Below are 26,056 nucleotides of genomic sequence, written 5' to 3'. Positions count from 1 at the left end.
TCTATTTTTCCATAATCCCAATCAGATGTGATGATCTGACGAATGATGTTTATCATGCCATAGAGGAAGCTGGTAAACCTGTAAAAATAAATGATGGAATGCACTTACAATGAGCAAAGATAGAATGCCATACAAGCATTACCAGGGCCGGTTCTAGCCCTTGTGGCGCCCCAGGCGAAAAATAGGGGCATGGCTTCATACAGGGTTGTCGTCAGTTATGCCCCCTGTAGAGTTGTGCCCCCATTTGTACCCCCAGTAGCACCTTCATTTGTGCCCCCATTTGTACCCCCAGCAGCACCCCCATTTGTGCCCCCAGTAGCGCCGCTTAAAACAAAAATAAAAAAATTAATACTTACAATCCCCGCTCCTGAGTACCGACCGCTGCAGACCTCCGCCGGCGCTGCTCCTCTCCTCGGATCTTTGAGAGAGACGTCATGACGTCTCTACCATTGCACAGCATAGACACTAGAGGTCAATCATGACCCCTAGCGTCTGTGCCAGTCCCACAATGCTGTGCGGTGCATGATGACATCATCGCACACCGCACAGCAAAGGTCCTCTCCACGAAGGGAAACTAGATGGATAGCATCTAGTTCCCTTCACAGCGTGGGACCAGCGGGGGACACAGCGGCAGCGGGGGGCACAGTAGCGGATCTTGCCATGGTACGGCGCCCTCCGGATGGCGCCGCCGCCGCCCTCGGAAGGTGGCACCCTGGGCAAAAGTCCTGCTTGCCTGTGGCAAGATCCGCTACTGAGCATTACATACTATGCAAGATGCAGAAACATGACCAAACTACTGTATGCAAACAGCATGACATTACATATGCAAAGTATTGGCTGCAGTGTAAAACAATACAGCTAGCAAACATAATTGTCAACAGATGGCAGATGTGGGGTCAAAAACTTACCATTGGATTCTATGCTGCAGATGAGCACACATGGGTATCTGGCTGGGACAATGAGGGAAGAAAAACATTTCTCCCAGTTTCTTTTACCCAGAATACATTGGGCACCTTGCTATGTTGGGCTGTGAGGTTCACAATCATACTACAGTACTTTTGTGCTGACCACTAGATGGGGCTGATAACATAAATGACTGTAAACAGCAATAAGATTTATATTCTGAAAGCATGACATACAGTATAAGACGTATGCTGAAGGCATGACAACTTGCATTATTGACAGTTGGGGAATAATCAAATCAAGGGCAATTGTGAGTTCCATAATTCTAAACAAGAAATAAGCCTTTGAAGTGAGAGCAAAATGTTGTAATTAGAGAAAAAGTAAAACACGTATCAGGGGCAGATCTACGAGGACATGATGCAGAGTATTGCGATAAGGTCAGAAATGTATAAAAAGAGAACTGGAGAGGGCAGAAAATGGTAGGTTTGATTGGTAGAGATGGTAGTGGAGGCATAAGTGCCGTATTAATGTATTATAAGAAAATGTATAAAAGCAGCAAATACAAAGGTTCAAGACCTAGAGCAGCCCCAATATATTTAATGAGTGCACAGAAGGAAGTGGAACCCCAAAGACCATGTGAGTGAAATATGTACTGGAGTAAAGGGGGTTTAATGTTATTAAAAGCAATAAAAAGTTCAAGTAGGATAAGAATAGAGAACTGACCCCCTCACTTAGCTTAGGGGAGAGCTAAGTTTAAGTAATGTCAAGCAGTCGGAGGGATTTGTAGAGGCATAGGCCACGGCTGAATGTGAGATTGTTGCAGCCAGACTTAAATTCCAAATTGTCCAGGAAAATGGAAGTGAATTTGAAGGACTCATGGCACATGGTTTGTAGAAAGTGTAGTGGTTGAATTAACAGAGCAGGTAGAGCAATGTGTAAAAAGAGGACTCTACCTGGCATAATGTTCAAACAGGGGACTCTACATGGTGTAATGAGTAAAAGAGGACCCTACCTGGTATAATTTGTAAATGGGGGACTCTACCTGGCATAATATTTAAAAAGGGGACTCTATCTGATGTAATGAGAAAAAAGGGGACTGTGCCTGGTGTAATGTGTAAAAGGGGGCTCTGTCTGGCGTAATGTGTAAAATAGGGCTCTGTCTGGCATAATTTGTAAAAAGGGGACTCTGTCTGGCGTAATGTGTAAAAAGGGGCTCTGTTGGTGTAATGTATAAAAGGGGGTCTTTCTGATTTAATGTGTAAAAGGGGACTCTGACTTGAACAATGTGTAAAAGGGAGCTCTACTGTACCTGGAGTAAAGTGTATAAATGGCTCTACCTGGTGTAATGTGTATAATTGGCACTACTATGTGGAGTAATTTGAATAATGTAGACTACTGACCACGCCCCTTTCCCATGAAGCCATGGCCCTATATTTTTTGTGCGTGCACTGCTCTGAATTTAAATATGATGGGAGCACCAATTCTATTTTGGGAACAGGGTTACAGCTCTGGTGAGAGTATTTAAAGGAAGGTAGGGGAACACACATGTAGGTTTGCTAATATTGAAGACTAGTAATGTGTTATGAGAGGGGTGAGAGAGGAGGGGAGAGAGGGATAGCTGAATTCAACAATAAAGGGCAGTAAAAAGGACTGTCATAAATAAGTATGAAGAAAGGGCTGTCATAAAGGAGTGTGGAGAAAGTTCTAAACAGAGATTTTAAAGAAAATAGTCCTACTACGAAAGTGTATGAATTAATGATGGGAGAAATAGAGTTTGGATGTGAGGGAATGTGAAGGAATGTAGAGGCACATGCATGTAGGTATGGTAAAATAAATGAATAGATATGTGTTAGAAGAGGAATGAGGGAGGAGGGGAGAGAGGGATAGCTGAATTAGACAATAAAGAGTAGTGAAAAGGGCTGTCATAAATAAATATCCACAGAGGAGTAAGTGGTTATACAGAAGATTCACTAGTGCAAAGGTTTATTTTGTAAAACTTTGTGAATAACATAAATTTGTACCTGGGAGATGGGGTGTGATGTAAGGAGTTCTACGGGTTGAAAGTGAAGTTAAAAAGAACATCAAAATAAATGTAAAACATTATATGACAAACATAATAATTAACACAATACTACACAGTTGGGAATATATGATCACTACCTATTATTTATTATCATCACATCCTTAAATGAAGGAAGGGGCATTGTAACAGAGGAGGGGTCCCCTGTGCACCACCGGGTGGGCCCCCTCCTCTGTGCGGTGCGGTAGTCTCCAGCATTGTACTGGAGTCTACTGTGCATGAGCAGGTCTTCGGAAACATGCACCCTCATGTTCCGGAGACCAATTTCACTACTGCGCATGCATGGTGGCCATTTTGTAAGAGATTGTTGCTGTGGCTACAGCGCCCAACACTGGACTCCAGAAAGGTAAGTATTAAAATATGGGAGCATTGTGTGTGGTGTGGGCCCCCCTGGACCCAGGGGTCTGTGTGCACTGCACACATTGCACTCATTATAGAAATGCCAATGAATGTAGGGGCATAACTCGCAACCTACAAAAGGTCATGTGCACACCTTGCCCCTAATACAAGGAAGGGTGAAGTGTATCATGTCCAACCAAACTGGCCACTTGCCCTTGAGTTCTGGTGACAAATAAAACTGAGGTGAAATTACCCAATCCCATGTAGCAGTAACATCCATTTGATCTAACTAAACTTTAAAAAGAAAAACTATTGTAACTTTTAATGTTACTTTTGGATGATAAAATCTAAAAGATTTATTATTAAGAGAAAATATATATTAAATAACTTAATGTAAAATTGAATATTGGGACACATGGATGATCTAGGGTAGATGAGCTAGTATGCATGTCTTCGGTACAGTACTAGACTATTCTGCATTCATTTGTGGAAAGACAGAAGTTGACAAACGAAATACTGAGTTCTAGGTTATGAAGCAATGCAAAATCTTTTTGCTAAAAACAGCCAGAATAAAATATTATTTTGCACTTATAGTTCATGTACTGTACAGACATGCATTTTATAAAATGTTTTCCATTCAACTATAGTTCCTTCCTAGACACAGATTTGTACTTCCCTTTGCATAATTTATTCTTTTCTGTGTCTTCTTGGCAATGTTCTGACAGTTGCTAGAATTAAATAGATCTTTTGTTTCATGCTTCAAACTTTACAGACATGCTGTATTGTATATTTTTTTATAAATTATTATTCTATCTCAGGTAAAATAGAACTGATTTCTCATTATGTTGGTTTGCAATATACTCAACAGTGGCCTCTGGAATAAGATAAAACTTAAGTTAGTTAATTAGAAACAAGTTCCACCAAAATGTGGCACACATTAAATTTGGGTTGGGTATGTGTGGTCACACTAACGACTGCGAGATCCCACGCAGCGGGCTCTGTGGTTCACTGCACTCGCCACAGGTTCTATTCCCAGTCTATGGGTGTCATGGGATAGTCCCTGTTATTCGTCATGCTGACCAGCGGGATTTTCAGATGCTGGGATCCCTGCGTTGGTATTGTGACCGGTGGTCTCCTGACTGCAGGTCACATAAACATATCCCTTGAATTTTGGTAATTTGGGAGAGGTGATAAGCTCCAGTTAAATAAACTCCAAGTACCACTTTTGAAAATGGAGGAAAAAAAAATTTTGGTGTCAGTCAGTGCATTGTAAAAACGACACAAATTATGATTATAAGTAGAGAGGAGCGGGTTCGGTTTTACTCGGATTTACTCGGATTTACCTGAATCTCCTTATTGGCTATCGGACGTCATGTGTTTTGGTTAGCCAATAAGAAAAATCCAGAAAATAAGAAATGGCGATAATTCTGGCGTAAAGAACCGAGTAAATCCAAACCCGCTCATCTCTAATTATAAGGGCCCTGATGTTATTGCCCGTATAGGCATACACATAAGCAAAAAAGCAGTGTATGTAGGATTAATTGCAGATCTGAAGGAAATAAACAAGGACATCATGTCAATGTTTAAAATGGAAAAGCCCTGCACAAATCTATTAGACTCCTGTATAAATAATAGCAAACCAAACAAAACTGCTATTTATCAAGTGTGAACAGAACAGAAGTGAAGATTAAAATAGAATAACCGAGTGGTTCCCAAACTTTTTTTAATCATGGCTCCCTAGAGTATCAGAATTCTATTTCATGCCACCCCTAGGCCAACAGTTTCTTATTAAGAAATTTAGAAAAAATATAAACTTACGGAAATTGTGTTCATATCTCATCCTTAGGTTCAGTTCTGTGGTGAGGGATAAAATTCACTTCTGTTTGTCCACATAGTTTATAATTGGAAACCACAAACACTGATTTTACATATTACATTGACCATAATATTTTTTTTTAATTGGTCCTGAACCACCAACAAAGGGCACTCCTACAAGTGCCCAGAGGCACCCTGTTCGGGAACCACTGGAATAGGGCAAAGCTCAAGTCACAAGTGTTGTGTCCGCTAAGAAGAGTAATTAGGAATGGAAAGCGTTAAAGGTCAATCTAATGTGGACTTTCCCTTGGAGAACTGCATTCACAATAGGCAGGATTTTATTTCTCACAACAATTTTAAAACTGTAATTTCCAGATTGCTAATATTAAAGGGAATATAGGTCTCATATCACAGAAAAATAGAATTCACCAATGTTTTTTTCCTATCATAATGCAGGAAGAATAAATGTCACAGGGGCTATAAGCTAATTTCATAAATCTTTATACATTTGGAATTTGTTTGTTCCTTGCTGATTGGTGATCTTCAGTGTGGAGTTCTGTGTAAATTATTCTGCACATTTTAGAAAAATCTGGACTGATTAACTAATTTGCAAATCTCCAGTTGCTGGAATAGGTTGAATGACATGCACAAAGTCAACTGTCAGCAAAGTCTATGCACATTTAATTCTAAGGCTTTGTACACACAAGCATTTTCATTTGATACTAATAGTCCCAAGAATAATGCAAGCAAATGCACCTGTACACATACACACCATTACTGACAAGTGTTCGCTTCTCTTTCCTTCCTTTTCCTTTTCTTTTTTTACATGTTGCCTGCAGTGTTAATAAAGCTTGGCAAAATACAATGAAGGTCTGTGGTAATGCTCATTAAGCACATAGTACACTATGCTGCAGGGAAGCTTTGAGATGGGTTATTGAACGTGTCCATAAAATTTCTTAACTGTGTTAAAGTGAGGACAAAGTACCATATTTAGTCAACTCTTTTAAGTTGCATTGTTTTTTCACATCTGTGTGCACAAGACCTAATGCATGCAGTTATGTTTTTATACCTTCTCCCAATAAAGTGGAGCCATAAATGGAATCATGATATAAAAGTCACTGTCTATAAATTTTTGTGAAATAATACTCTGTAAATGACCAAATCAAAAGATCAGGCTTGACCTGGAAAACTGAATAAGCTATAAAGTATACTACCTGTATTTTATTATGACATTTATATAATACTGCCAGAGGTAACATCTTCCATAGACATTGCAGATTTCAGTTTAAAAAGACTGTAGAACGGATAACCGAACAGGTGTAAAGGATTTAGTATAAATAAAGAATCTTGCAGGAAAGAGATGTGATAAATACATTGAACTAAAGAACAGCAAATGAGCACAGCAGGATAGACAAAGCAAAGATGTGCTGATCAAAAGAAAAAAATGAATATATTAATAATTACTTCAGTCAGAATTGCAGAATCTGACTAAATGCCATCTGAGGATTAGAAGCATCGCATGGGGAATGGGTGGAGAATTGTCATATTCATTTTTCAATAATGAGTTGGCAGCTTAATACTGTAAATAATCAACTCATTCAATAAAGACCCGCTATTGTATTTTGCTGACAGCACTAACACCGCATATTAACACTGGCAGGAGTCCTATGTTATATGTGAATTAACTTTAATAGTGGGATTTGGAGAGTTGATATGACTGGCATTAAGATATTAGTTGTTTACCCCTGCTGCCCCCTGGCTTAAGTTAAAATTAATCTTGGTACCATATTTGGCATCTTTAGGCTTTCCTTTTTTTTTCTTTGCAATATTCGCATACAATTTGCTATAGAGTTCCATAGAAATAGCCTTCCCATTTATCTTATGTATAAAAGAAATGAGGTTAAGAAATAAGAGCATTCTACCAGGATTTTTACATGTCATCTTTATGCTGTTGGACATAGATAAGACCATATGTTGATGGAAAAGGGGCAATTCTGCCACCCTCATTCAAGTCTATCTATCTTTTCCACATATCTTTTATTTACTGAATTTGCATTTTTATAATGTTATGATGCAATAATGTCATCATGCACACTTGTGGATAGTGCAAGGTTGCCAGTAACAATTATTTCTCCAAATGACCTCAGTTACTATAAACCTTTAATACAGATGTGTTTATTCTTACTGTTGCTTCAGTCGTAACAAGTAACTCCTCTCGTCCCATGTGACTCAGACTCCTTTTTTGCTCAATACACATATCTATCATACACTGATCAATTTGCTTTGCAACCTTTGCACGCTTGGATGGCTCTCCCAGTGAGATATGTCCTATGCTGTGTGGGGACTTCTGAGTTTAGGACAGGGCAGTTGGATCACTCTCAGGGGAAAGATGGAAAGAATCCCATAGTCTTTTGAAAGGGTAACGTCATCAACAGATGGCATTGCCCACTGCATCCAAGCTCAAAATATATCGCATTGTGGAGCTTGGTGAATGCGTGGTAAGCAGCCAAACCTCCAAAAATTGCATTTGTGTAGTTTAGCTGCATTTTTAGTGTTGCTGCATCCCACCCCATGTCTCTGAGCTGCTGTATCCTTATTCCTCCTCACTGAAACTACCATCAGATGAGATATCGAACATCCCTCTCTCCATAGGAACATTTTCATTTGTGTTGAGAAATGCAATTATATTTTATATTGTCAAGAAGCTATGACCAGACACATCTCAGCCTTTATCTACAACAAATTTCTCCAGATAAAGGGGCAGATGTATTAAGCCTGGAGAAGTGATAAAGCAGTGATAAGTGCAAGGTGATAACGCACCAGCCAATCAGCTCCAATATGTAAATGTACATATTGGAGCTGATTGGCTGGTGCATTTTCACCTTCCACTTATCACTGCTTTATCACTTCTCCAGGATTTACATCTGCCCCAAAGTGCCTTATTTAGAAGAAATGGTCCCTTTTACCTATCTAAAGTCCTACTAAACCCTCAAGAATGTAACTGTTGGCTAGTATAATTCATAGCAACTGTATTCACTAAAGGATCCTTTTCCTTGTAGCCAAATCAGATTTCCTTGTAGCTGAATTAAAACGTAACTTTCTCTCTTCCTGGATTTCTTTTTTGCATTAAATGTGAATGATCAACCCTTACTAACGCAAACACTCTCAAGTCCCTTGTCATCTATGATGCTGACTAAGCATTCTGAGTTTCTTGTATTACATAATCCTAGCCCAGTACCCCCTCTGTTTTTAGATGACACCCAGATCTATTTCTACATTTGAACTCTCAATCTGTATCATGCAGCAGCAACAGTAACTGTATAAGCTGTTGCTAATGTTTTAAAAGTATCTAAAATGAAACATACAGTACAAAAACAGAACTGCACCCAAGCCAATACCTGATACCTATTTAAAAATCAATAGCACCATAATTTTTTCTGCTTCCCAAGTTTGCTATCTCATTCTTCCCTTCAACTTCCTATTTTATTGCTCTCTCATTGAGACAGTTTCCAAGAGCAGTTTGTTGTGTAAAATCTCCAGGATACATCCATTCTTCACACTAAAGTCCACAAAGGCTTTGCTATAGCTACTGTCAGGGCCGCCATCAGGGTGGGACTGCCAGTACTGCAGTCCCGGGCCCGGACATTCAGACAGATGGGGGGGGCTGGCCTGCTCCTACCACAAATGATAGGGGGCCCCTGTCCTACCGACTGCTGAAGATTGTAAATCCATTCTCCGCCTCTCTGCTTAGTAGCCCTGCCCACAACATTTGGGCTGGGAACCCATGCACCACACAGTGTCTAACTGCTCTCCAGTCTGTCCTAATGCTGGGGAGTTCCCTGATCAGAGCAGTAACTCCTCAGCAGTATATGCTGTGCTTCAATTGGTTGAGTGACACATCACACACAGTCACTCAGCCTATAGGAGCACAGACACTCCCCCTCCCTACACAGACAGTACACTGGCGAGAAAGTTGTATTGGAATAAGTTGGAGGAGGAGTCAGGGAGGCTGCTGCTGCTGCTGGAGACTGCACGCAACAAAGAGGAAGAGCCTGCTCAGTGTCCCTGTGTGTATGTGTAACTGGTGTGAGCATAGTCCGTGTCAGTGTCACTGTGCATGTGTGTGCCTGGTCATTGCCAGTGTGCGTGTGTGTGCCTGGTCAGTGTCAGTGTCACTGTGCGTGTGTGTCCATGGTCAGTGTCACTGTGCGTGTGTGTGCCTGGTCAGTGTCAGTGTCACTGTGCGTATGTGTTCATGGTCAGTGTCACTGTGCATGTGTGTGCTTGGTCAGTGTCAGTGTCACTGTGCGTGTGTGCGCCTGGTCAGTGTCAGTGTCACATTGCTGGTTTGTGCCTGGTCAGGGTGAGTGTCATTATGCGTGTGTATGCCTGGTCAGTGTGAGTGTCACTGTGCATGTGTGTCCATGGTCAGTGTCACTGTGCGTGTGTTTGCCTGGTCAGGGTCAGTGTCACTGTGCGTGTGTGTCCATGGTCAGTGTCACTGTGCGTGTGTGTGCCTGGTCAGTGTGAGTGTCACTGTGCGTGTGTGTGTCTGGTCAGTATGAATGTCACTATGCGTGTGTGTGCCTGGCAGTGTCATTGTCACTGTGTGTGAGAGTTTGGTCAGTGTCACTATGCGTATGTGTGCCCGGTCAGTGTCAGTGTCACTGTGTATGTGTGTGCCTGGTCAGTGTCACTGTGTGTGAGAGTTTGGTCAGTGTCACTGTGCATGTGTGTCAGGTGTGTGAGCATGATCAGTGTCTGAGTCACTGTGTGCGTGCAGAGACGGCCCTAACCAATATGATGCCCTAGGCAAGATTTTGGCTGGTGCCCCCTAGCACCACCGCTGGTTCCGCCTCTGACCTTGCACCTCTTTCCCAGCACCATCAACCCTCACCCATAGCAGTCCTTATTTTGGTGTTTGTACCCCCTATATTTTAAATAGGAACAGTTCGCACATTTGGCACACAGCCCAAAAAGGGGTGTGTTTTTGCTGGCAAGGGGTATGGCCCCACAATAGCAACCCCAATTCCAATTATGCCACACAGTACTGCAACTTTATTCACATTTGATCATGGGATAGTGTCCATAATTCATATTACATCCCACAGTAGTATCACTTTACCTTATAAACGTTACTCCTCACAGTAGAGCCCCTTATTCACATTACATCACACTGAATTGCTCCTTATTCACATTACACCACACCCTATTGCTCTTTAATCACATTAGACGACACAGTAGTGCCCTTTCTATACGCAATGCCACATAGTAGAGCACCTTATACACATATTTCCACACAGTAATGCCGCTTACACATATGAGACACATTATTAATGTCCTTATAAACATAATGCGCCTTACACATTATGACAACCTTTATTAATGCCATTTTACACATAATGTCCCTTACACATATGCTACACAGTTAACAGGAAGGTTTTGATTGGTTCCGCACAGGAAAGTTATTATAGCAATGAACATGGGTTTGTACAAAACTTGTAGAAACCTGTTAAACTAACCAACAATACTAAGCATAGAGATCCTTTAAATAAAGGTACCTGATACATATTATAGGTTGGTGGTGCTCCCAGAGTCAGTAATAAATTGGATAGGAAAGAGAAAAAAAGAAAAACTCTGTGTTGGGGCACACTTTAAAATTTGTAAATTTATTAAAACGTAACTTTTAATTTAGTTCAACATAAAGAAAGGGGGTTGATACAGAAAAATGTTCAAATACACAAAATACACATATGTTAGTAACAATCTCCACAGAGAAATGTGTTCAAATACATAAAGTATATAAATAAATACATTTGTGGATAAATATCCACACAGGGAAAAAGAATCTGATTCAAAATTATTGATTAACAATAATCAGGATAAACCTGATAACAATTAGGAGCACCTATGGTGAAAATATATGGAAAACATTTATATGCCTAATTGATCAAGATAAAGGGCACAAATAAATCTAATTGAAATATAAAACACAATTGTAGTGATAGTTAATTGCTAGAAGTCCATTTGCCTAATTGATCAAGATAGAGGGCACAAGTAAGTATAATTATAATATAAGTCACAATTGAAATGACAATTAACTGCTGGCAATCCCCTGGTAGGGGCTAAGTTTGCTACAAAGAAGATACTAAGATAAAAAGACCTTTTAAAGGATTTGATTCCAAACTAAATTCATAAGAAAACCACAACAAGATTGGCAAAAATTAAAGTAACGATCTTAGAGTAATTGGGAGAGTAGCCAAGAATTAGGTACAGACTTTAAGATTCAGAAGTTGCTCTAACACTGCTGCTGTTTGTGATCAGAGGTTAAATCTAAGCTGCACCTGATATTCCCAAGTGGTCACCCAACTGGGTACTAATCAGGCTTATCAACGCTTAGCTTCCAAGATCGGATGAGATTGGGCGTTGCCGCTGAAATATGGCAGTAATTGAAGCACTATGACACAAATGAGAGAGTGTAATAGAGGATGAGCAACAAGAGTACTTCTGCTGTCCAGTTAATAGCGCAGATTCTCTGTTACTACGGGCATTGCAGAGAGTAGTCTCGCATCTGGATGAGAGGGTACAGAATTATAGGTGGGATGAGATGCCTACCACATTTCTGGCATGTGCCGGCGCACTGCGGCGCCTGCATAGTTCAGGTCTGATCGAAAATGCACAGCAGCGATCAGGTCTGAATTAGCCCCAATATCCGCACAAACTGCTGTGATAAGTAGGGAGGTAAGTTAGTGCTCTGGTAAAGCTGTGCCATGGTGGGTCCCTCCTCTAATGCTTCTCTAGTGATTGTCCATACCCCATCTGGCGGGTGGGGGGCCCTGCCTATTTTGTCAGTCCCGGGCCCCACAATTTCTGATGGCAGTCCTGGCAACTGTCATTCTGTCTTTCTTGCCATTGACAACCAATTATGAATGATGCTACAGGGTTCATATGCACATCTTTTTGTTCCCTATTTGCTGTTTTTCTTTAGCAACTTCTTTCTATAACTTCCTTAATATAATAATAATGTCCCTCATTTACATTTTTTACATTTCCTTTTACACTTTCATTTCTGAACTTATCTATTTCTCTGCATTCCTCCTCTGTATTTGTCCATGTCAGCAAAACGGTTAGGTCCATCTTCAATACGAGAAGGGTGGAGTGGATTGGAAAAACAAAGCCACATCATGTATGGTTGGTGGAAATGATTTCATGCCAAATACTCCTCTATTGAGCCATTCTAGTGTGTACGGCAGAGGTTCCCAAACTGTGTGCCGTGGCTCCCTGGGGTGCCTCGGGACACTTGCAGGGGTGCCCTGGGTTGGTGGTCCAGGACCAATTCAAATTATTCATGGTCAATATAATAAGCAAAACCAGTGTTGGTGGCTGCCAGTCATAAAATATGTGGCCAAATAGAAGCAAATCTTGTCCCTCACCAAACAACTGACCCTAAGGATGACATATAAACGCGATCTACTTAATGTAATATTTCTTTCTAAATTTCTCAATAAGAAATTTTTGGCCTAGGGGTGCCGTGAAAAAAATTCTGATATTCTAGGGAGCCGTGATTCAAAAAAGTTTGGAAACCACTGGTGTAAGATCATGGCGTAAAGACACGTTTTAGTTGCACTCTGGTTTCCTTTTGTGTTTCCCTAACACCACAATCTACAATGTGTCACTATACCCTCCTTTAACAAGACATTTCTTTCACACCTGCAAATGTTTGCAACTGATAATAATTATGTTGATTTGTATACTGCAAGTACCACATGATTTTTATTAGAGATGAGCGGGTTCGGTTCCTCGGAATCCGAACCCCCCCGAACTTCAGCCTTTTTACACGGGTCCGAGGCAGACTCGGATCTTCCCGCCTTGCTCGGTTAACCCAAGCGCGCCCGAACGTCATCATCCCGCTGTCGGATTCTCGCGAGGCTCGTATTCTATCGCGAGACTCGGATTCTATATAAGGAGCCGCGCGTCGCCGCCATTTTCACACGTGCATTGAGATTGATAGGGAGAGGACGTGGCTGGCGTCCTCTCCGTTAGAATAGATAGAGACACTTGAGTTGATTTACTACTAACTTAGTAATTTTGGGGAGCATTAGGAGTACTCAGAGTGCAGAGTTTTGCTGATAGTTACTAGTGACCACCACCAGTTTTATTTATTATTTAATATAATCCGTTCTCTGCCTGAAAAAAAATGATACACAGTCACATACCATATCTGTGCTCAGCCTCAGTGTGCTGCATGATAATATCATCTATGTATATCTGACTGTGCTGAGTGCTCACTGCTCACACAGCTGAATTGTGGGGGAGACTGGGGTGCAGTTATAGCAGGAGTACAGTGCACACTTTTGCTGCCAGTGTGACTGACCAGTGACCACCAGTATATTGTCTGCCTGAAAAAGTTAAACACTCCTGTGGTGTTTTTTTTTTTTTTTTTTTATTCTATAAACGCATTCTGCTGACAGTGTCCAGCAGGTCCGTCATTCATTATATTATATAAATATTTACCTGCAGTAGTGTTATATTTTTTTTGTTCATCTCTATCATCTTTATCATCTCTATATTAGCAGACGCAGTACGGTAGTCCACGGCTGTGGCTACCTCTGTGTCGTCAGTGCTCGTCCATAATTGTATACCTACCTGTGGTGGGTTTTTTTTTTCTATCTTCTTCATACTAGTAGTTTAGGAGTCTGCTGACAGTGTCCAGCAGGTCCGTCATTATATTATATATACCTGCAGTAGTGATATATATATTTTTTTTATATCATTATCATCTCTATACTAGCAGACGCAGTACGGTAGTCCACGGCTGTAGCTACCTCTGTGTCGTCAGTGCTCGTCCATAATTGTATACCTACCTGTGGTGGTTTTTTTTTTTTCTATCTTCTTCATACTAGTAGTTTAGGAGTCTGCTGACAGTGTCCAGCAGGTCCGTCATTATATTATATATACCTGCAGTAGTGATATATATATATTTTTTATATCATTATCATCTCTATACTAGCAGACGCAGTACGGTAGTCCACGGCTGTAGCTACCTCTGTGTCGTCAGTGCTCGTCCATAATTGTATACCTACCTGTGGTGGGGTTTTTTTTTCTATCTTCTTCATACTAGTAGTTTAGGAGTCTGCTGACAGTGTCCAGCAGGTCCGTCATTATATTATATATACCTACAGTAGTGATATAGGATATGTGGGCATCCGCACAGCACTGTATCACTAGAAGACAACACGGTGGTGCTCAACTCCAAGGAATTTCGGGTTCCTGATAATAGTCTTTTGCAAAAAGAGGGCACTCACCAACAATTTCTTAAAAGAAGGTCAGAAGGTCATTTATTGATACATACGTAGGTCGACGTTTCGATCACATCCCAGTGATCTTTGTCAAGACAACAAAGCAGTGTTGTGTGGTGACAGGGCACCAGAAGCAGTGTGTCAGACATGTTCACATACACAGGTATTTATACCATCATCAATTTGAGTAAACCAGCCCCACCCACATGTGTCACTTCCTGTCGGCTAGTAAATTGTAATCAGGCATTAAAGCCATATAATGTGGTTCAATGTTAGTAGAAAAGGAATGAGTACAAGTCCTAAGTATAGCACCTCACAACAAAGAAAGCATATACTTTCAAAACGTGCTAATATTGTTCAAAAGCGCCGGACACATAACACAGGAAGTGTCCGTGCGTTCCAACGGCTCTTGGAACGCACGCGCTGACCGGAAGTCACTCGCGTGAACCGGAAGTGCTGTATTAAAGGGCCGAACATATGGAGACAGGAAGTGTCAGTGCGTTCCAGCAACACATGGAACGCACACATGTACCGGAAGTGACAAGTGTCTACCGGAAATGACGCCTTATCCATCACAGCCGGAGAGATATTATCAATTGGATTAAAGGAGTGATGCGCGTTACCGTGACAACACAGAATCGCATCTAAGGGGCCGTCTAACCTAAGCGTTGTCATTGGGTCAGCTGGAATAAAAAATAGATGTTGGTTTACAATAATTTCCAAAAAAAAAAAAAAATTAATAAAATAAAAATAAAACATAACTTTTAATAATACCATTAAAACATATCAAATATAATAATAATAAAAATGATGTATATTTTAGGCCACTGGAGACATAGGGCTTTTATGAGGCCGCCATAATTATGGCTGGCGTCAGGAGAGCCACAATGTACTCAAACATATGGTCAAACACACATCAATTATGTCTGCATAAAATGTTGAAATACACCATGACTATAGACTATCACAGAAAGATCCCATATGGGTTAGCTTCATTTAGACCTTGTGGGATAAGTGTCTCTAACTCGAAGATCCACCGTGATTCACGTCGTTTCAATTTTAATTCCCTATCACCACCTCGGATCGAGGGTGGAATATGGTCAATTAACATACATTTGAGACTTGAAACTGAGTGTTTGTGTTGTAACCAATGTTTGGCTACCGGTTTGTCCGTTTTGTTGGTCTCCAGAGCCTGTCTGATAGAGTAACGGTGGTTCGCCATGCGTTCGCGGAAGCACCGTGTCGTAAGTCCCACATAGTAAAGCCCACAAGGGCAGATGATAATGTAGATCACAAAATCAGACGTACACGACAGCTTGTATTTAATTGGAATTCGTTTTCCACTTTGTGGGTGAGCAAAAGAAGATCCACTCATCATAGATCTGCATGTTGTGCAGTCCGGACACCGGAAACAGCCTATTTTCTTCCTCGTCAGCCATGTTTGATTCGCGATTTGTGGTTGCAGAGTTGGACGCATCAGCAACTGTCGCAAGTTAGGCCCTCGACGGTAAGAGTGCATTGGAGGTCTTTGGCTCAGACCCTCCAGTTTGGTATCTGTTGCAACTATAGGCCAGTGTTTCCTGATTGCTTTTTCAGCATTCTTGGTCTTTGTGTCAAACGTGGAAGTAAAAATAAGCCGACCAGGCTCAAGTCTTGATGCAGGTTTCTGACCAATATTTTTGTATTTGACCTTAGCCTTCCTAAGGCATCTGGAGACAACCTTCGGTGAGTACCCTCTCGCAAGAAATCTCTCGGACATTTCGGAGAGCTGTTGATCAGCAGTGACCATAGAGGAATTGTTTCGCAACACACGTAAAAATTGAGAGATAGGCATACTTTCTTTTAGGCTTTCTGGGTGGTGACTCGTCGCAAACAGTAGTGTATTCCTATCTGTTTGTTTGCGGAACAGGGTAGATCCTAGGTGAGTACCTTCTCGGAAGATCGTAACATCGAGGAAATTAATATAGTCATGGTGTATTTCATAGGTGAACCGAATAGGACTATCAATTGAATTCAGATACTGAACCATTCCATGAAACTCGGACTCCGTGCCCCTCCACAAAATAAAGATGTCGTCAATGTAACGGCCAAAATACACCAGCCTATCTCCAAATTTTGGGACAATATGTGTATTCTCATACTGGTGCATAAATAGGTTAGCATACGCTGGCGCCAGGTTGGAACCCATGGCGGTCCCGTTGCACTGGAGATAGAAATCAGTGCCATAGCAGAAATGATTTTTACTGAGAACAAGTTCTGCCAGTGTTATCAGAAATTCAATGGGGGGACCGCCATGAGCACCACCACTCAGCGCCATCCTAAGTGCTTCAAGTCCAGCAGTGTGGGGGATCACTGTATACAGTGAATTGACATCCATAGATGCCAATAATACATCATCATGAATGTCACCGATCTTATGGATTTTATCGAGGAAATCACCAGTGTCCCTGATGTAACTCCACATATTGCTCACAAGTGGTTGTAAAAAGCTATCTACAAATCGATCAATCGGTTGCAGAAGAGAGTCATTGGCCGAGATAATGGGGCGTCCAGGGGGAGTGTCAAGGGATTTATGAATTTTCGGCAATGTGTAAAGGATCGGACACACCGGGTGGTCAACAGTGAGATACATGGCAATCTGGGCATCAATCCAATTATTTTGGAGACCCATTGAAATGGTAGAGTCAACGAGTTTTTTTATCCCTGGCATGGGATTACGGGTGATTTTACAATAGGTCTGGGTGTCTGACAGTTGTTGCATTATTTCCCTATTGTACTTAGCCCAATCCTGCACCACTATCACCCCGCCTTTATCGGCTGGGCGGATCACAATTTGATCATTTTTCTTAAGTGACTGGAGTGCTAGCCTCTGTTGTTTATTGAGGTTGTCATATATATGATCACCCCTATGTTGTTTCATTTCATGTTCAGTTAGTCTAAGAAAAGATTTAATACTAGGATTGTGAGAAATAGGGTCAAAGTTACTGGGTTTTGAAAAAGTACGATCCTGAGGGGTCTCACAGGGCTGGTTAGAGAAAAATTCCCTAAGCCTAAATTTCCTGCCAAATTTAAAGTGATCAATAGACCACTGAAAAGCATCGTGTCTTACTGTGGGGACGAAGGATAGACCCAAGGACAGGACTTCCATCTCAGTGGTGGTGAGGGATACAGATGACAAATTAAAGACAGTTGTTAAGTCTTTGTACCCTTGGCTTTTTTTGTGTTTCCTCCCGCCCCTCCTTGTCGGGTATTTGGGGGACGTCTTTCCGGGGGAGTAGTGTTTTTGCGGGTACCCCGACCTAAAAAATCACCCCTGGGTGGTCTAGAATCAGTAAATTCACTGTCAGAGTTAGATTGCGAGGAGCTATCGTATTGCCTCTGAGATCTGAATCGGGGATTGTGTTGGAATCTACGTGTGGAGTTTCTAGTATCCCCTTTCAACCACCTGTAAACCTGATGGTTCGAATAGTCAGAGTTTACAGTGTCTAGTTTTTTCTTTTTAAAGGCGATAAGATCACGCTGATATGTAGATACTTGATCTTTAAGTTTATCAATCCAGTTCTCTGATTTTTCACGTGTAAGTGTGTTGAGATGCAGTGTATTAAACTCAGTGAGTTCTTGTCTGACCTTACCCAGTTCGATACCCACTTCCTCTATCACAAGAAGAATCAAATCAAGAGAGCATTTGTTCAATACTCCACACCAACGTGTGCAAAATGACAAATTGTTCCGCCCGATGGTGGGAGTATTGTTAACTCTAAAGCCACGAGGGATTTTTTTATTCCTATAATAATCAGACAAAAATTGACCATGTAGGGTAAGATCTATTTCCCTTTTTCTTAATTTCAACAATTTGTGATATAAATCAATAGGTGTATCATCTGGTAATCTCTGAAAATCACGGTGATCAAATAAAACTTTTTCAGCGTCATCATCAGTGAGTGAGACAAAGTTATTTTGTGCTAGATTCAGCGTAGCCTCATCGAGTATATTACTTGCCCCAAGTGACATAACAGGCCTATTACTAAACCAACAGGTTTACAAACAAATGAAAATAAATCTTGGTCAAGTCTCATGGAATGGTCAGAAATGAAACAATAGGGAGTGATGTCTAAGTCAAAACTTAAAACAGGCATATAGTTAAAAACAACAGGTTCAACGGAACAAGCTGGTACATAATGCAACTTAGAGCACTGTGACAACCAACACATGCATAGAAGACATTTTTCTTGTAAATCTCACAGGAAAAACAGAGAAACTAAGTCCACAGGTGCTGGATGATAGCAATAGTAGAATATACACGTTTGCCAAAATGTAGGATATGTGGGCATCCGCACAGCACTGTATCACTAGAAGACAACACGGTGGTGCTCAACTCCAAGGAATTTCGGGTTCCTGATAATAGTCTTTTGCAAAAAGAGGGCACTCACCAACAATTTCTTAAAAGAAGGTCAGAAGGTCATTTATTGATACATACGTAGGTCGACGTTTCGATCACATCCCAGTGATCTTTGTCAAGACAACAAAGCAGTGTTGTGTGGTGACAGGGCACCAGAAGCAGTGTGTCAGACATGTTCACATACACAGGTATTTATACCATCATCAATTTGAGTAAACCAGCCCCACCCACATGTGTCACTTCCTGTCGGCTAGTAAATTGTAATCAGGCATTAAAGCCATATAATGTGGTTCAATGTTAGTAGAAAAGGAATGAGTACAAGTCCTAAGTATAGCACCTCACAACAAAGAAAGCATATACTTTCAAAACGTGCTAATATTGTTCAAAAGCGCCGGACACATAACACAGGAAGTGTCCGTGCGTTCCAACGGCTCTTGGAACGCACGCGCTGACCGGAAGTCACTCGCGTGAACCGGAAGTGCTGTATTAAAGGGCCGAACATATGGAGACAGGAAGTGTCAGTGCGTTCCAGCAACACATGGAACGCACACATGTACCGGAAGTGACAAGTGTCTACCGGAAATGACGCCTTATCCATCACAGCCGGAGAGATATTATCAATTGGATTAAAGGAGTGATGCGCGTTACCGTGACAACACAGAATCGCATCTAAGGGGCCGTCTAACCTAAGCGTTGTCATTGGGTCAGCTGGAATAACAAATAGATGTTGGTTTACAATAATTTCCAAAAAAAAAAAAAAAAAATTTATAAAATAAAAATAAAACATAACTTTTAATAATACCATTAAAACATATCAAATATAATAATAATAATAATATTTCCCCCAATCCCCCAAATACCCGACAAGGAGGGGCGGGAGGAAACACAAAAAAAGCCAAGGGTACAAAGACTTAACAACTGTCTTTAATTTGTCATCTGTATCCCTCACCACCACTGAGATGGAAGTCCTGTCCTTGGGTCTATCCTTCGTCCCCACAGTAAGACACGATGCTTTTCAGTGGTCTATTGATCACTTTAAATTTGGCAGGAAACTTAGGCTTAGGGAATTTTTCTCTAACCAGCCCTGTGAGACCCCTCAGGATCGTACTTTTTCAAAACCCAGTAACTTTGACCCTATTTCTCACAATCCTAGTATTAAAACTTTTCTTAGACTAACTGAACATGAAATGAAACAACATAGGGGTGATCATATATATGACAACCTCAATAAACAACAGAGGCTAGCACTCCAGTCACTTAAGAAAAATGATCAAATTGTGATCCGCCCAGCCGATAAAGGCGGGGCGATAGTGGTGCAGGATTGGGCTAAGTACAATAGGGAAATAATGCAACAACTGTCAGACACCCAGACCTATTGTAAAATCACCCGTAATCCCATGCCAGGGATAAAAAAACTCGTTGACTCTACCATTTCAATGGGTCTCCAAAATAATTGGATTGATGCCCAGATTGCCATGTATCTCACTGTAGACCACCCGGTGTGTCCGATCCTTTACACATTGCCGAAAATTCATAAATCCCTTGACACTCCCCCCTGGACGCCCCATTATCTCGGCCAATGACTCTCTTCTGCAACCGATTGCTCGATTTGTAGATAGCTTTTTACAACCACTTGTGAGCAATATGTGGAGTTACATCAGGGACACTGGTGATTTCCTCGATAAAATCCATAAGATCGGTGACATTCATGATGATGTATTATTGGCATCTATGGATGTCAATTCACTGTATACAGTGATCCCCCACCCTGCTGGACTTGAAGCACTTAGGATGGCGCTGAGTGGTGGTGCTCATGGCGGTCCCCCCATTGAATTTCTGATAACACTGGCAGAACTTGTTCTCAGTAAAAATCATTTCTGCTATGGCACTGATTTCTATCTCCAGTGCAACGGGACCGCCATGGGTTCCAACCTGGCGCCAGCGTATGCTAACCTATTTATGCACCAGTATGAGAATACACATATTGTCCCAAAATTTGGAGATAGGCTGGTGTATTTTGGCCGTTACATTGACGACATCTTTATTTTGTGGAGGGGCACGGAGTCCGAGTTTCATGGAATGGTTCAGTATCTGAATTCAATTGATAGTCCTATTCGGTTCACCTATGAAATACACCATGACTATATTAATTTCCTCGATGTTACGATCTTCCGAGAAGGTACTCACCTAGGATCTACCCTGTTCCGCAAACAAACAGATAGGAATACACTACTGTTTGCGACGAGTCACCACCCAGAAAGCCTAAAAGAAAGTATGCCTATCTCTCAATTTTTACGTGTGTTGCGAAACAATTCCTCTATGGTCACTGCTGATCAACAGCTCTCCGAAATGTCCGAGAGATTTCTTGCGAGAGGGTACTCACCGAAGGTTGTCTCCAGATGCCTTAGGAAGGCTAAGGTCAAATACAAAAATATTGGTCAGAAACCTGCATCAAGACTTGAGCCTGGTCGGCTTATTTTTACTTCCACGTTTGACACAAAGACCAAGAATGCTGAAAAAGCAATCAGGAAACACTGGCCTATAGTTGCAACAGATACCAAACTGGAGGGTCTGAGCCAAAGACCTCCAATGCACTCTTACCGTCGAGGGCCTAACTTGCGACAGTTGCTGATGCGTCCAACTCTGCAACCACAAATCGCGAATCAAACATGGCTGACGAGGAAGAAAATAGGCTGTTTCCGGTGTCCGGACTGCACAACATGCAGATCTATGATGAGTGGATCTTCTTTTGCTCACCCACAAATTGGAAAACGAATTCCAATTAAATACAAGCTGTCGTGTACGTCTGATTTTGTGATCTACATTATCATCTGCCCTTGTGGGCTTTACTATGTGGGACTTAGACACGGTGCTTCCGCGAACGCATGGCGAACCACCGTTACTCTATCAGACAGGCTCTGGAGACCAACAAAACGGACAAACCGGTAGCCAAACATTGGTTACAACACAAACACTCAGTTTCAAGTCTCAAATGTATGTTAATTGACCATATTCCACCCTCGATCCGAGGTGGTGATAGGGAATTAAAATTGAAACGACGTGAATCACGGTGGATCTTCGAGTTAGAGACACTTATCCCACAAGGTCTAAATGAAGCTAACCCATATGGGATCTTTCTGTGATAGTCTATAGTCATGGTGTATTTCAACATTTTATGCAGACATAATTGATGTGTGTTTGACCATATGTTTGAGTACATTGTGGCTCTCCTGACGCCAGCCATAATTATGGCGGCCTCATAAAAGCCCTATGGCTCCAGTGGCCTAAAATATACATCATTTTTAATATTATTATATTTGATATGTTTTAATGGTATTATTAAAAGTTATGTTTTATTTTTATTTTATACATTTTTTTTTTTTTTTTGGAAATTATTGTAAACCAACATCTATTTGTTATTCCAGCTGACCCAATGACAACGCTTAGGTTAGACGGCCCCTTAGATGCGATTCTGTGTTGTCACGGTAACGCGCATCACTCCTTTAATCCAATTGATAATATCTCTCCGGCTGTGATGGATAAGGCGTCATTTCCGGTAGACACTTGTCACTTCCGGTACATGTGTGCGTTCCATGTGTTGCTGGAACGCACTGACACTTCCTGTCTCCATATGTTCGGCCCTTTAATACAGCACTTCCGGTTCACGCGAGTGACTTCCGGTCAGCGCGTGCGTTCCAAGAGCCGTTGGAACGCACGGACACTTCCTGTGTTATGTGTCCGGCGCTTTTGAACAATATTAGCACGTTTTGAAAGTATATGCTTTCTTTGTTGTGAGGTGCTATACTTAGGACTTGTACTCATTCCTTTTCTACTAACATTGAACCACATTATATGGCTTTAATGCCTGATTACAATTTACTAGCCGACAGGAAGTGACACATGTGGGTGGGGCTGGTTTACTCAAATTGATGATGGTATAAATACCTGTGTATGTGAACATGTCTGACACACTGCTTCTGGTGCCCTGTCACCACACAACACTGCTTTGTTGTCTTGACAAAGATCACTGGGATGTGATCGAAACGTCGACCTACGTATGTATCAATAAATGACCTTCTGACCTTCTTTTAAGAAATTGTTGGTGAGTGCCCTCTTTTTGCAAAAGACTACAGTAGTGATATATATATATTTTTTATATAATTATCATCTCTATACTAGCAGACGCAGTACGGTAGTCCACGGCTGTAGCTACCTCTTTGTCGTCAGTCACTCATCATCCATAAGTATACTAGTATCCATCCATCTCCATTGTTTACCTGAGGGGCCTTTTAGTTGTGCCTATTAAAATATGGAGAACAAAAATGTTGAGGTTCCAACAATAGGGAAAGATCAAGATCCACTTCCACCTCGTGCTGAAGCTGCTGCCACTAGTCATGGCCGAGACGATGAAATTCCATCAACGTCGTCTGCCAAGGCCGATGCCCAATGTCATAGTACAGAGCATGTAAAATCCAAAACACAAAATATCAGTAAAAAAAGGACTCAAAAATCTAAAATAAAATCGTCGGAGGAGAAGCGTAAACTTGCCAATATGCCATTTACCACACGGAGTGGCAAGGAACGGCTGAGGCCCTGGCCTATGTTCATGGCTAGTGGTTCAGCTTCACATGAGGATGGAAGCACTCAGCCTCTCGCTAGAAAAATGAAAAGACTTAAGCTGGCAAAAGCACAGCAAAGAACTGTGCGTTCTTCGAAATCACAAATCCACAAGGAGAGTCCAATTGTGTCGGTTGCGATGCCTGACCTTCCCAACACTGGACGTGAAGAGCATGCGCCTTCCACCATTTGCACGCCCCCTGCAAGTGCTGGAAGGAGCACCCGCAGTCCAGTTCCTGATAGTCAGATTGAAGATGTCAGTGTTGAAGTACACCAGGATGAGGAGGATATGGGTGTTGCTGGCGCTGGGGAGGAAATTGACAAGGAGGATTCTGATGGTGAGGTGGTTTGTTTAAGTCAGGCACCCGGGGAGACACCTGTTGTCCGTGGGAGGAATATGGCCATTGACATGCCTGGTGAAAATACCAAAAAAATCAGCTCTTCGGTGTGGAAGTATTTCAACAGAAATGCGGACAACAGGTGTCAAGCCGTGTGTTGCCTTTGTCAAGCTGTAATAAGTAGGGGTAAGGACGTTAACCACCTCGGAACATCCTCCCTTATACGTCACCTGCAGCGCATTCATCATAAGTCAGTGACAAGTTCAAAAACTTTGGGCGACAGCGGAAGCAGTCCACTGACCAGTAAATCCCTTCCTCTTGTAACCAAGCTCACGCAAACCACCCCACCAACTCCCTCAGTGTCAATTTCCTCCTTCCCCAGGAATGCCAATAGTCATGTAGGCCATGTCACTGGCAATTCTGACGAGTCCTCTCCTGCCTGGGATTCCTCCGATGCATCCTTGCGTGTAACGCCTACTGCTGCTGGCGCTGCTGTTGTTGCTGCTGGGAGTTGATGGTCATCCCAGAGGGTAAGTCGTAAGACGACTTTTACTACTTCCACCAAGCAATTGACTGTCCAACAGTCCTTTGCGAGGAAGATGAAATATCACAGCAGTCATCCTGCTGCAAAGCGGATAACTGAGGCCTTGGCATCCTGGGCGGTGAGAAACGTGGTTCCGGTATCCATCATTACTGCAGAGCCAACTATAGACTTGTTTGAGGTACTGTGTCCCCGGTACCAAATACCATCTAGGTTCCATTTCTCTAGGCAGGCGATACCGAAAATGTTCACAGACCTCAGAAAAAGACTCACCAGTGTCCTAAAAAATGCAGTTGTACCCAATGTCCACTTAACCACGGACATGTGGACAAGTGGAGCAGGGCAGACTCAGGACTATATGACTGTGACAGCCCACTGGGTAGATGTATTGACTCCCGCCGCAAGAACAGCAGCGGCGGCACCAGTAGCAGCATCTCGCAAACGCCAACTCTTTCCTAGGCAGGCTACGCTTTGTATCACCGCTTTCCAGAATACGCACACAGCTGAAAACCTCTTACGGCAACTGAGGAAGATCATCGCAGAATGGCTTACCCCAATTGGACTCTCCTGTGGATTTGTGGCATCGGACAACGCCAGCAATATTGTGTGTGCATTAAATCTGGGCAAATTCCAGCACGTCCCATGTTTTGCACATACCTTGAATTTGGTGGTGCAGAATTATTTAAAAAACGACAGGGGCGTGCAAGAGATGCTGTCGGTGGCCAGAAGAATTGCGGGACACTTTCGGCGTACAGGCACCACGTACAGAAGACTGGAGCAACACCAAAAACGCCTGAACCTGCCCTGCCATCATCTGAAGCAAGAAGTGGTAACGAGGTGGAATTCAACCCTCTATATGCTTCAGAGGTTGGAGGAGCAGCAAAAGGCCATTCAAGCCTATACAACTGACCACGATATAGGAGGTGGAATGCACCTGTCTCAAGCGCAGTGGAGAATGATTTCAACGTTGTGCAAGGTTCTGCAACCTTTTGAACTTGCCACACGTGAAGTCAGTTCAGACACTGCCAGCCTGAGTCAGGTCATTCCCCTCATCAGGCTTTTGCAGAAGAAGCTGGAGACATTGAAGGAGGAGCTAACACTGAGCGATTCCGCTAGGCATGTGGGACTTGTGGATGGAGCCCTTAATTCGCTTAACAAGGATTCACGGGTGGTCAATCTGTTGAAATCAGAGCACTACATTTTGGCCACCGTGCTCGATCCTAGATTTAAAACCTACCTTGGATCTCTCTTTCCAGCAGACACAAGTCTGCAGGGGTTCAAAGAACTGCTGGTGAGAAAATTGTCAAGTCAAGCGGAACGCGACCTGTCAACATCTCCTCCTTCACATTCTCCCGCAACTGGGGGTGCGAGGAAAAGGCTCAGAATTCCGAGCCCACCTGCTGGCGGTGATGCAGGGCAGTCTGGAGCGACTGCTGATGCTGACATCTGGTCCGGACTGAAGGACCTGCCAACGATTACGGACATGTCATCTACTGGCACTGCATATGATTCTCTCTCCATTGAAAGAATGGTGGAGGATTATATGAGTGACCGCATCCAAGTAGGCACGTCAGACAGTCCGTACGTATACTGGCAGGAAAAAGAGGCAATTTGGAGGCCCTTGCACAAACTGGCTTTATTCTACCTAAGTTGCCCTCCCACAAGTGTGTACTCCGAAAGAGTGTTTAGTGCCGCCGCTCACCTTGTCAGCAATCGGCGTACGAG

The 26,056-nt window shown here is 42.3% G+C and overlaps 1 protein-coding gene and 1 pseudogene across 1 annotated transcript in view; both read right to left on the bottom strand.

Annotated features, from left to right (window-relative positions):
• The window catches only part of NKAIN2 (sodium/potassium transporting ATPase interacting 2), a 1,538,622-nt gene that overhangs the window by 1,296,429 nt on the left and 216,137 nt on the right, over positions 1-26,056 (bottom strand). The window lies entirely within an intron of this gene.
• Positions 11,470-11,586, bottom strand: LOC134913378 (5S ribosomal RNA; annotated as a pseudogene).

This window comes from Pseudophryne corroboree, chromosome 4, assembly GCF_028390025.1.
Source record: "Pseudophryne corroboree isolate aPseCor3 chromosome 4, aPseCor3.hap2, whole genome shotgun sequence".
Taxonomy (NCBI): Eukaryota; Metazoa; Chordata; class Amphibia; order Anura; family Myobatrachidae; genus Pseudophryne; species Pseudophryne corroboree.
Note: the sequence above shows the minus strand (reverse complement) of the source record. Positions and strands in the feature narration are given on the sequence as shown.